The sequence below is a fragment of the Pseudorasbora parva genome, chromosome 5 (assembly GCF_024679245.1).
Source record: "Pseudorasbora parva isolate DD20220531a chromosome 5, ASM2467924v1, whole genome shotgun sequence".
Lineage (NCBI taxonomy): Eukaryota > Metazoa > Chordata > Actinopteri > Cypriniformes > Gobionidae > Pseudorasbora > Pseudorasbora parva.
In genome coordinates this window covers 6,914,717-6,927,980 of record NC_090176.1, presented here as the reverse complement: position 1 = coordinate 6,927,980, position 13,264 = coordinate 6,914,717, and the positions used below count along the sequence as shown (strand labels likewise).

Sequence of the window (13,264 nt, the reverse complement as noted above, 5' to 3'; positions counted from 1 at the left end):
TGACAAGAGAGGAAAGTTAATTTTTCGGAGGGGTAAACTTTTTATTTCGTAAGTTATGAAGATAATGTTGGAGTAATGACACAGTGTATATTGCCCCAGGCAGTTTTTACTTTAACTGCGCCTGACAGAACATTTTTTTTCTGAGATGATTATTACACTTTACAACAAATAACTAGCTATAAATAATACTGTGTTAGTCCTGGTGGCCGTTAAGAGTTGCTGTGGCTACAGTTAACACACTCTAGCTGCTGGAGAAAACAGCGGCGACATTTTTGGTGCGGCAGACAAACTGCATGTGACAAAATGATTGCGTTTGAAAGTCATCACATGTAAACACCAGATCAGTTTAGATAACGTCTCATGTAAATAGTCCATCTTTCAATCGGTACACTCAAAAATGATTACTGCAGTAAGACATGTCCTTCTTTGACTTGGAGGAGCAGTCGCGCGCAGTCCTATCACCGGACTAATTTGCCTAATCTTCACTGAACTTTAGATCGCGGTCGAAACGCAGACAGTTGCAGGTCTGGGAGGAAGAAAAGTTCCTGTAAAAAAGTTCCTGGTACAAATTGTTCCGGGTAATTTTGGTGGAAACGGGGCTCAAGTCTCTGATTTCCCTAGAGTGTGTATATGAAGTTTTACGGCAAAATCATTTTTATAGCATGTTAAAATTGTCACTTTTTGTGGGTGAGTTTTTGTGTCCCTTTAAATGCAAAATGAGCTGCTGCTCATGGGGCGGAGCTTCACGAACTCCAGTTAGCAGCTCTGGTAACCTCATACAGACACACAATGAAACTGTTCAACCTGGAGTCAAACTATCTTCAAATCATTGATTAGCATATTCTGATAATCTCACCCCCTTTGTTGTGTGTTTACGGGGGCGGGGTTTATGTAGATTTCAGGGTTTGTGATGTCACTAACCCGGGAGGAAGCTTGTGTAGTCCCTACCAGCCGTTTGTTGTAGTCCTTAAAAAGAGAAAATATCTCCCTTTGCTTTGAACTTTGAGCGTTGTAACTTTGCAGATGTTGATTATGCTCAAACAGCAACATCCCACACTAACTAAAGTTAAAAAAGTCAAATCATATTCAACCACCCCTTTAAAATCAATGAATCAATATTGTCAACCAGCCCGAGCATACACTGCAGGTGTCCTGAAGGTCACCGAGGTGCAGCTTTAATTGCCATCTCACACACAGATCTCATTGACAGAGTAATGGGCCAATCATAGCGTGACGGAGCATTGCCCACTGTCTCGTAATTAACAAGGAGTTATTTTTATGAGTAGGGGAATTTTTAATGGCTGGTAATAACACTTCTTCATGAGCAACAACATATTTTCCTTTTCCAAGGAAGGACGTCATGCAAGTTTGAAATGACATTACTAAATGGTGAATTTCTATTCCTTTGAAAAGCTTTATTGTATGTTGGACAGCAAACAATCATTGGATATAGGCTGTGATTTTCTAGGTCTTTATCCTCCAAGAAGCAATTTAGATGCAATAATAAAGAGGCAGGCACAAAAGCAGACTTCTCTCCCCAGGCGGTGCCCCCTATGAACCATTGAACTACATAACTGCAGAAGAACAACTTTAATCATTAAATATGCTTTCTGAAACAATCACCACACAGTTTCATTTACATTCACACTGCAAAAAATGCTTTTCTTACTTAGTATTTTTGTCTTGTTTCTATTCAAAATATCTAAAAATTCTTACATTAAGAAACATTTACTAGACAAATAAAAATTATTTTCTTGTTTTGAGGAAATATAACTAAAAATGAAGAGAGTTTTTGCTTAAAATTAGCAAAATAATCTGCCAACGGGTTAAACAAAATAATCTTGTTTTCTGTTTGAATTAAGATTATTTCTCTTACCTCATTGGCAGATTATTTATCTTATTTTGAGCAAAAACTCTTCATTTTGAGTTATTTTTTCCCCAAAACAAGAAAATAACTTTTGCTTGTCTAGTAAATACTTCTTGTTTTAAGAATTTTTAGATGTTTGGACTAGACGCAAGACAAAAATACTAAGTAAGAAGAGCTTCTTTTTTTGCAGTGCATTGTACTGAGATGACTTCAGATATTGTGGATATAGTCACAGCTATTTGTACGCAATTTGCAGGATTCTTGTACGATACTTTATACAAGCCATATGTCAGTGTATTTTTTTTTTAAAGATTGTGTTTTATTAAAGTCCCAAAGAAGTACACTAACCGTAATCCATAACCAATCAGAGAATTTTCCGGTTTTGTTGGAAATGAAAATGAAAACATAACTGTAAAGCCATTAAAACATTGTTTTCATACTTTTGTACGAAAAACTAATGTATCAGTAGTTTTATAAGTGAATAATTTTACATTGCACCATTGTTTTCTCTTATTCCAAATCAAGTACCTTTGCATTTTTTGGATAATTTAGAAATAATGTTGTGGTTTATCTTGGAGCTTGGTGGTTGTTTTCATGGCTAAAATCTTTACTGTAAAACTTAACATTTCTGTGGAGAAAATAAATGGGGTGCCTCTGAAGAATCTGAATGCTGCCAACATTGCATTTTATTCCATATTTTTTTTCAGACCATGGCTTTAGAGAAACTAATGTCTTGGTTGATGATTGTTGCTATTAGTTCAAACCACTGAAGGCTTTTTTAATTTAAAATGTTTAAAAATGTTCTGTTTTTATCCTAACAGTTGAACTGGGCAGAAAATTAAGCTTTTAACTGATAGTGTTGTCAAAAATATTGATATTTTGACTTTTCGATGGAGTTGTGGTACTCAAGCTCGGATTTGCACTCGTCACAGACTCAAGCCTTTGGGACTCTCAGAATGTTTCTGAGTGCAACCGAGTTCAGTGCTGTTGGTGAAATTCACTTGGAAGTAGAGGTCAGCCGATGGTGGATTTTACCGTTATCAAGGTTGGACCGTACTGGATGATAACCAATTGATAAATAACATTGTGTAATGGGTGATGTGATGCGACTAGTGCAGCAGTTAGAGAGAAGCTGCCTGCTTGTCCTTTTGCTGCTTGCTGACCTCTTGCATTCAGCCTCCAGCCTCCAGCAAGCCCTCGTAATGAACTGGGAAGCAGCCTTGTGTTTAATGGTGTGTTCACACTTGGCAGGTTTGGTTGGATTAAAACAAACCCTGCTGCGATTGCTCTGTTTGTGCGGTTCACTTGAATGTGTGTGAACCCTGGAACGCACCAAACAAGCATCCCTAGAAAAAATGAGTCTCGCTCCGCTTCCAAACCAACTCTGGCGCGGTTCGACTGAAATAGGAACACAACACGGACTGAAGACATCTAAACAAACCAAAAACAGGAAGATGCGACCCTAAGAAGGACAGAATGCTCAATCATATCTGTTTTTTCTTGTCATAGTCGTGATGTAGCTCATCACAGTTTGGTATGAGCGTTAGAACCGCGGCTCCTTGCAGCAGATCTTGGTTTGTGTGTGTGATGGAGGGATTCCCGACGCTGTTTTGACCTACCTATATGTAGCTACGCACACACAACGAGCGCATGTAGCCCAGAACACAGTATTGTTTTTGGGTAAGTTCTGTCTTAAAATAGGCAATACATCACAAAAGCTGGCCAATCAGGTTGTGAACATTCCCCTGTTTCTTTAGGTTTGATGTCTGAATGCTAAGCAGACCAGGACTAAATGTTTTTTTTTTTTGGTCCTGACCAAATAAACCAAGCAAACCAAACTACAAGTATGAACACCCCCCACCAATGCACTGCCTTTCCATCACCAAGACTCAGTGGCCACACGGAAACTGGGTGCCCTGCGTCTCCAGGCTAAGTTTGGTGGGGGATCTCTGAGCTGTTTTTGGCCTTGTGGGTTAGTCTAATGAGACCATAGTCAGGGAAGCGCAGCCGGAGAGAAAAGACATGTGTTGGCAGCACTAGGGCTGTCTTGGTTAAGGAATTTCCCTTGCAGTAATTTTGAGTGGCTTAATATAACAATATGCAATATTTACTACACTGTAAAACATTTTTTTTTTGGTTTTTGTTGGTTTAACTTAAAAAAGTAAGTAACCTGGTTGCCTTAAACTTTTGAGTTTATTGAAATTAAAAATTTGAGTTGATACAATGAAGGAAATTTGTTTAATAAATAGAAACTCAAAATATTTTTGTCTATTAATAACTGCTTTGACATCCAAAGCATTGGAATCTGCACAAGAGCAGGAATTCTGCCTATACTTGATGATGTTATTATCATCATCAATGAATCAACAACACCACTTGATTATATTTTCTCTTGGCTTTTTGTTACTTAACATATGTGTCTCACAAACACAAAGCAGCCAGAGATACACTAATATTACATTATCATTTGTCAAGAGCCCAACTAAAGCAAACACTTATCTCCATCATGGTGACTTCCAACAAAACTATTATTTTCATTAAAACAGAAATAAAGTCAATCTGGTTATAAGTTAGTTCACGTATTATTGTTAGGTTTAGTAACTTACAAATGTTTACTTACCGAATTTAAGATTGCACACAACGAAAAAGTCTCCATCTTAATTTGAATCAGCAACAAGCAACAGATGAGGCGAAAAGGACCGCCTTTTGGAAATGTCCTCCAATCAGTGAATTCGTTCTCTTGTTGCTAGACAGAACTCCTTGCATGGCCAATCACATCAAAGCAAGACCAGAGTGAGCTATTTTAATTGCTTATGATTTTGAGTTCATACAACTTGAAATCTTAAGTTTATGCATTTTGTAGGTTAATAAGTTATACTAACTTATATGACTGAGTTTTTAGACTAAACTAGTAATATTTAGTCAAGTTTACTTGATTTGTTTAAGTAAAGACAATATTAGGGTTTACAGTGCAGAAATAAAACACACAATTACCCAATATGCTTACAAAATATTTTAATAGTATTTTAATAAAGGTTGTCAAATCTCAAAAAATGTACATAGTATTAACTCAAAATTTCAATGAACTCAAAATTTTAAGGCAACCAGGTTACTTTTTTGCTAAATATTTTTTTACAGTGTAATAAGTGTTAGGATAAGAGATTAAGATATCTTGGGGATCTTGTCATCTGTATGCAAAATTTAGTACACCGCTGTCGTGTAAACGTACCCTGAAGGCACACTCACACTAAGAACGATAACGAAAGATAACTAGCGGATAAATTGGTCCAGGATCACCAAGATATCCCGGCTTAATCCCTTATCCAAGTTTTGTGCAATAGGCCCCAGGAGAATGTCCCTGAACAATGGAGGGATGCCAACAATGTTACTCTATAAATACAAGGGTGAAAAATGATATCTGTAGCAATAGTTGAGGTATATCGCTGCTGGCTGTTTCAGGTAATAAAGTTGCCCTGTGTATCATCACTTTTAGTGTACGCACTGGGGTAAGACAAGGATTGACAAGGACTTCCATAGTATGGGGGGGGGGTATACTATAGGAGTCAACTGGGACCATCAACTGTTTGGTTACTGACATTTGGAGCAACTTCGGTTTCAGCAAATAATGACAGAATGTTCATTTTTGGGTGAACTATCCATTAAAAAGGTCAAATAAAAAACAAAACAGTCAAAATGCCTATTTTGGAAAGTATTCACACAGTCAGTTTTGGAACTTAAATTTTTGAGAAAGGAAATGCATGATATGTATCAGTATTTTGGATCAGTGCATTCACTCTTAAAGGGGTCCTATAATGCCCCTTTTTTCAAGATATAACACACATCTCTGATGTCCCCAGAGGGTGTATATTAAGTTTTAGCTCAAAATACCCCACAGATCATTTTTATAGCATTTTTGAGGGTGAGCAAAAACATGCCCTTTTTTGTTTCCCTTTAAATTGAAATAAGCTGCTGCTCATGGGGTGGAGCTTCAAGAGCTTGTGTTAGCAGCTCTGATTACCACAATAAAACCAATTATGTTCAGACTTTTATGTTCAAACAGGAGTCAGACAATGATGGAGAGACTCAAGAAGAAGTGACGACATGTAGAATGAGACAGGACGTTTCTGAATGGATAGCTGATGAATTTATGAAGCTGATGTGGAGTTTATATAATTGAAAGTCATTAATTAGCATATTCTGTCATGATAATCTATAAATCCCTGGTGTGGGAGCTGTTGTAAGTTGCACAGATAATATCTGCTGCATGAAGAGAGAATAGTGTAGTTTAGTTTAATTACGGTTATAACTTATGTTATCATCTTGCTTTATGACAGGCTATAGCATTTATATTATTTATTGTATTGCAATAAATGTGAAAAGACGGATGGCAGCTTGAGCAACTCTCAAATGTGCTTGACTACAACAACTCTTTTCAACATTGTCTTTTTTGTGTGCTCCTGGGGGCGGGTTTATGTAAATTTTAGGATTTGTGATGTCACTAACCTGTAAGCTCATTGTAGTCCCTACCAGCTGTTTGTTGTAGTCCTTAAAAAGCGGTTTCTGTGAAAGAAAATATCTCCCTTTGCTTTGAACTTTGAGCGTCGTAACTTTGCAGATGTTGTTTATGCTCAAACAGCAACATCACACTAACTAAAGTTAAAAAAGTCAAATCATAATGTCTGCCACGTTAATCAAAGAGAGAAAATCACTCGGTACTCTTGACTGATAATTAATAAAGCATTAATCTGTATTTAATTTTTACAATGACGATTATCCAGTGTTATTTTACATTTTATTATTTTATTTTATTTCTGAAGTATTTCTTACCTCAAAAAGTATTGTTAGACTCACCTGAAAAACTATAGCCGTGTTTTTCATTTGTCTCGTTATTCTATTGTATTTATTTGTGCTATTGTTTTATTTGTTCTTATGTTATGAGTGACTGTTTACTTGTCTTTTTTGTAAGTTTAGCTCTTAAAATAAAGCCTCCCTGTGCTGTGTAAAAGCTATTGAAAAAAAATTACCCAAATTATCAACAAACAAACAAAAGATGGGATAATTATAACAAATATTTATATGGCAGTTTTCCCTTCATGTGGTATTGAAAAATGGTATCAAATATCAATAGAAATACCAGTATTGTGACAACCGACATACTTATTGAGTCCTGTCCTGTTGAGTGTTGCTAGAGCGGACTCACAGTGACATTTATGAGGTCTTAAATGGCTGTAACTCACAGTGAAGCTGATCTGTGCACAGTATGGGGCACGTGGGCCTCACAGACCTCACACCAATGGGGACTAGTCATTGTGTGGGGGGTTCGTTTAGTTCACAGATGAGGACAACAACATTCTCTAAAGGTCTTCATCAATCTCCATTGTGCTGAGGGATGGTTTACGGAAAACCTGCAGTCGAACATGTGAGATAAATGGAGGAATGAACCCAGTGTCAGTGGAAGGAAGGTTTCCGTTATTCCAGGCTGGCAGGATTGTGCCGAGTCAAGGGAAATTAACATGAGATGCTGTGATGAGGGAAGCTGAAAGACTTTAAATGTCACTCATGCTTTAATGGAAAAAGAAAACAGAAAAAAAGGAATATTGAGACATTTTCATTTTTCTGTTTTTAAAATTTCTTAGAGGATCGGGGATCATGGTTATAATTATAAAAAATCTAAATTATCTAAAATGGCATTTATATAAAACAAATGTGTTTCTTCTGCATTAATTGGGTTTATCATATTAGAACCTTAAAGGGTTAGTTCACTCAAAAATGAATACTTGTTATATTGCATTAATCAGAAAAATTATCGAATCCGTGACTCAAAACTGTAATATGACCATCCAGTTTCGTGATCCGTTGAACCACTAGTTTAAAATAGTCGTTATTAAGAACTGGTTCCAGTCTGATTCACAAATAAATGACTTGCGAGTTTGTTCATTTTATCAAATTCGTCCAAACCACTTAAAGGGATACTTCACCGTTTTTTCATATTAAACTATGTTATTCCCTTAACTAAGATGCTCGGAGCAAACACACCATTTCTTCAGAATCTCCAGCGATGTTGTTGCATCAATGTTCAAAGCAGCTAACCAAGCTTTCCGCCGAAATCGGTGAAACATGACGGCACTAAATACCTTCGCCTTGTTCTCACAACCCTTTACGACGCACATTATAACCATGATTGTTCAAACTATCTTCCTACAAACTGGTACTTCGTCAACTCTGCTCAAACTACTTCTACTGATACAGGCGTGCAGGTCACGTTGGTTCTATTTACGGAAATGAGAGAGGGAGGGGGAGATGTGAGGGAGGATGTTTCGGCCGGGACTTTTTACTGCGCTGAGTCGAATTACTCTCAGAAGTGCTATTCCGCCATATATTATAGTTCTCCTTTTTAACTCAGTTAAAAAAGCGCCACGTTTTATTTTGTGTCACCATACTTGATCGTCCAACTATTCGTGTAACTGTATTTAAATAGGGAAAACGTGGAGTTGATTGGTTGCTTCTAACTTGATCTCTGTTTGGTTCCATAGGAATGAACTGTGATTAGTGTGCTAAGCTAAATGCTATCAGAATGTCACCCCGCCTCAGAGAGATTAAGTGCACGCACTCAGACGACAGAGGTATGTATCAACTCATCTTAGTTAAGGGAATAACATAGTTTAATATGAAAAACCGGTGAAGTATCCCTTTAATCTCAGTCTCAGACTCATCAGTCACAAATGGCTCATTGAAAATTTACATTTACATTTATGCATTTAGCAGACGCTTTTATCCAAAGCGACTTACAACTCAGGAGTACAGGAAGCGATCCGCCAAGAAGAGGCAAAGAAAACGCAAAAACGTGCCCCAAATACCAAGATTTGTATACTACTCAGAGTTGCAAAAACCAGAAAAGGGTAGAAGAAAAGAGAAATAGAGGAGGAAGAGGTGTTTTTTTTTATTATTATTATTTTTTATGTGAATTTTAAAAAAAATTGAAAATCATTACATTTGGTCATATCTGATTTGGTCATATTTGGCCTTACCCTTGTGAAACTGAACCATGGTTTTACTACAAATAAAACCAGAAAACCATGGTAACCACAAATTAACCATGGATTTGCTACTATAAATGGTATTTGTGGTAAAACTGGTTAAATAAACAAACTGTTATTAGCATCTGACTCTGGTTCTGTGTCAATCCTTATTCTTCTGTACCTAAGTGCAGCTTTCGACACTGTCAATCACTCGCTACTTCTTAGTCGACTTGAATCTGTTTTTGGTTTAACAGAGACTGCTCTTGATTGGTTTAGATCCTATTTTTCTGATCGCAGACACTTTGTGTCTATGGATGGCCACAGATCAGGTGTGGGTTCTGTTAGTACTGGTGTCCCCCAGGGCTCAGTTCTTGGTCCTTTGCTGTTTAGCATTTATATTTTTCCATTCGGCCAGTTATTAAGATCTCTTGACCTTAACTATCATTTTTATGCTGACGATACCCAGATTTACATCCATTCTAAACCAGGTCAAGACGTGGACTTATCCCATCTGACACATTGTATTTCAGAGATTAAGATTTGGATGTCTGAGATCTTCCTTTGTCTGAATAGCTCTGAAATAGAAGTCATGCTTCTTGGCTCTCCCGATCAACTGCGCACTGCTAGTTATTTGGCGCTGTCTGTTAATGGTGACTTTGTCGTTTCAGCCTTTTGTGCAGAACACTGTTAAGACTTCGTTCTTTTATCTCAGAAATATTGCACGTCTACGTCCTATGCTTTCTTTTTCTGTTGCCGAAAGGTTGATTAACGCGTTTGTTTTCTCGCGGTTCGATTATTGTAATGCCCTTCTTGTCGGAGTTTCCAAATCTTGTATTAACAAACTTCAATATTTGCAAAACTCTGCAGCTAGAATTGTATCTGGGGCTAGGGCGCATAACTCCTGTTTTGAAAATCATTACATTGGCTTCCAGTCAAATTCCGTCTTGATTTTAAAGTCCTGATGTTAACATATAAGGCATTGCATGGTTTGGCTCCTCAGTACTTAACCGAGCTTTTAATACACGCCTAGTCGCAACCTGCGTTCTTCTCAGAGTGGGCTTTTAGTCGTCCCTAAAACTCGCTCAAGGGGTGATAGGGCTTTCTTTTCTTTTGTTTCTTTTTTATTTTCTTTTTTTATATAGCACCAGTAAACACAACCAACGTTGACCACTGTGCTTTACATAAAATACATAAAGAAACATCAAAGAAAACCCCAACACAGTTAAAATGCAGCTTAAAATTTAGGCAGATGCCTGGTCTAAGAGATGTAGCTTTCCTTTGAGTTTGAAATCGTGTACGCTGGCTAGAGATCTCAATGATAATAGAAGACCATTCCAAAGCTTCGGACCGATAACAGCAAAAGCACGATCCCCTCTTGACTTCAGACGTGAGAGAGGCTGGGACAAAATACGGGTACTGGAGGACCGTAGACACCTACCGGGCGCGTTCACAGTCACGAGTTCGGATAAATAGGAAGGGGCAAGACCCTTTAAGGCTTTAAAAACAAACATCAATATTTTAAAATCTACCCTATAACGCACAGGCAACCAGTTTAGCGACAGTAAGATTGGCTTTCTCATCTTATGCCCCCAAATTGTGGAATTCTCTCCCGTCTGACATCAGGGAAGCACATTTTTTAGTCAGTTTTAAAACACATCTTAAATCTTTTGTTTTTCAGGGTTGTTTTTAATTGATTTTCATTTGTTGGTTATTTACTGTTATTTTACTTTATATATATATATATATATATATATATATATATATATATATATATATATATATATATATATATATATATATATATTATATATATATATATATATATATATATATATATATATATATAATATATATATTGTTGTGCTCTTTTGTAATGTGAAGCGCTTTGAGAAAGCAACTTTTAAAGGCTTTTACTATAATAAAACCATGGTTAATTTTCATAAGGGTATTGTGCAATGTTGTAAATCAGTCTAACTACTGACTGAAAATGAGTGGAAATGAAATGGTTTTGTATGGTGTACGTGATAATCCAAATTCACTGAGCAGTTCCTGAGGAACAAGCGAAGATGAAACACTTGTGGAGAGGATTTCATTTCAAAAAGCTCTGAAAATTATTGTTTCGGCGGCACCTTGTTGAATCCCAACCGTAAATCTCACAGGATACGCTTCTGAATTACACCAGACCTTATTCGTGGGATAGTCCTGGATCATTAATATTTAACACCTGCTGTGAATCCAGTCTGTTACTCTACCTGACCTACTCTTGGGTGACTTGGGATTTTAGATAAATATTACTCTGAATTATAATCTCTATGGTTATTAATTTCATAAAGGCATCTTATAGACTTATTAGAGCTTCTGTGTAGTGAGTAGTTACTCCAGGAGTTGCATTAGTTATAGGCTAGAGTTTTCTGCTAGTGTCTGCTTGTGGAGAGGGGCTGATTCAGACGTAACTGAACACACGTGCGAGTTTTGTGTTGGGTCAGTGTGATAGACAGGTCATTTAGAACTTTTGTTTCTCACAAATGCCATAAACGTCTTCCTGAAAGTTGTGTTTGGTGCTTTATTATGAATTAAATAAATGTGGTTTATGCTATATTTAGACTTAATCATACAAAAATGTGTATATTTTTTTGTATATCTCATAAGGTAAGCGACACTGGGCATCCGGACATTCAAAACCAAACCCTTGTTAGTGTAATAGGACCCTATGATTTCCTCAATGTGGATGATATGGATTGAATCTCGGAATCCAGTTATGAAAATTAAATTTACAAATTAATGCGGATTGTTATGGAATTTAGCAACTCTTTGCACAAATTTTAAGTAGGCCTATACACTTAATTACATTTCAATATTGACCTTTGTGAATATTAAAGCACAAAAAAGTTATAATTTTCACATCCAGCTCCACGTTGTTTAAATATCAAATGCACTCTCTCATCTGCTCAGCCATGGGCGTCTGGTCTGAACACCAGGTGTGTTCTGGAGCACTGTTGGTGTGTTGCTATTCTGAGGAACTGAAAACAACTGACCATTGACCAACACAAACCTGCTCTAAAGTCAACAGCGCAGTATTTTTTGTGTTATTTAAAGCGTGTTAGTAACGCGTAGACTCACACACTGGTTTTGAGGCTCTCTCCTGACCGCTGGGTTTTGATGGGCGTGTCACCGGAGACTTGGAAGTAAACGCCCACGGCTAGGATTGGATAAAATTTGGAATAGCAAATTTGCTTCAGCTTCCCTGTCAGTTCTGTTCACATGAGGGAGGGATTGCTTTGAAAGCGGCAACCGGAATAATTATCTGACAGGGCTCTCAAAACGTCTTTATCAAACAAACACAATGATTTATCTCTCATCCACCCGCGATTGATTTATTTTTGTATTACTTGGCCCGCCCGATTGGTGGATATAAGCGCGATCCGCACACACGCGCTCTCTTCAAATATCAAGTCAAGAGAGTGAACAACGCAGTAATGAATTTTATTTCACTATTTGAGGTTTAAGTTTTGGTAGCCCATCTGGAAAACACACAGCCCCGGGACGTTGGGCTTTGCGAGCCCTGGCCCATAACATTACTAGGCTGTAATGTATATTAATACGCATCATGATACAGGGGTTACGATACGATATATTGCGATATTGTACGTTTTTTTTAAAGAAAGATTAATTTAAAAGAATAAAGAACACAACCATATGCATAAAACATGACAAGGAACTGTTTTATTTAATTAATACAGTATTATTTATATGACTTATCACTGTTTTGTGCAATCTAAGTAAAGGGATATTTTCCGCTTCAGTTACGTTCTGAGAAACGATTGCAATCTAGCGGTTGGGTTTTATACAGTCTGTGGTTTTATTCGAACACAAAGCCACGAATCTTGGATGTAAATAAATCAATAAATCAATATCGATACAGTGTTTTAGAGAATCGATACAGTATCGCCAAACATAATATTGCGATACTCGCGTGTATCGATATTTTCTTACACCCCTAAACATTACATCTCCGATCTGATCTGTTCTGATCCCGAATTGCAATAAACCAGCAAATACAATCTAATATAATCATAATCTTATATCAAAGGCTCAAGGGAAAGTTGATCTTGATCGGGCCTCATTGCTTCCTCGGGGTCAGCAATACCTTGGTCCAAAGCAGACTAACTCGAGCTTGAGGAGGGGTCATGAACAGAGGCGCAGTTTATCTGACTCAGGAGACGGTTAAAGACATTTAAAACAATTTTGAGCTCAAAACTCACTTGTAGATACCAGCGAGTGTTTGAAATAACATCCTTGCAATCCAATGGAGATTCTGATCACCATATGATGCTAAAGGCTACTTATGCTAACCATTGCCATACATGAAGGAAAATAC

General features: G+C 37.1%; 1 protein-coding gene across 11 annotated transcripts in view; it reads left to right on the top strand.

Moving 5' to 3' along the window:
• osbpl6 (oxysterol binding protein-like 6) overlaps nt 1-13,264 on the top strand; it is a 90,468-nt gene that overhangs the window by 13,910 nt on the left and 63,294 nt on the right. Inside the window, exon 2 of one of the 11 annotated variants that reach the window (XM_067443132.1) lies at nt 8,401-8,490. The exons of the other annotated variants lie outside the window; for them this stretch is intronic. The gene's annotated coding sequence lies outside the window, so the exon portion shown is untranslated. The remainder of the gene's footprint in view (nt 1-8,400; nt 8,491-13,264) is intronic. 11 annotated transcript variants of the gene reach the window in all.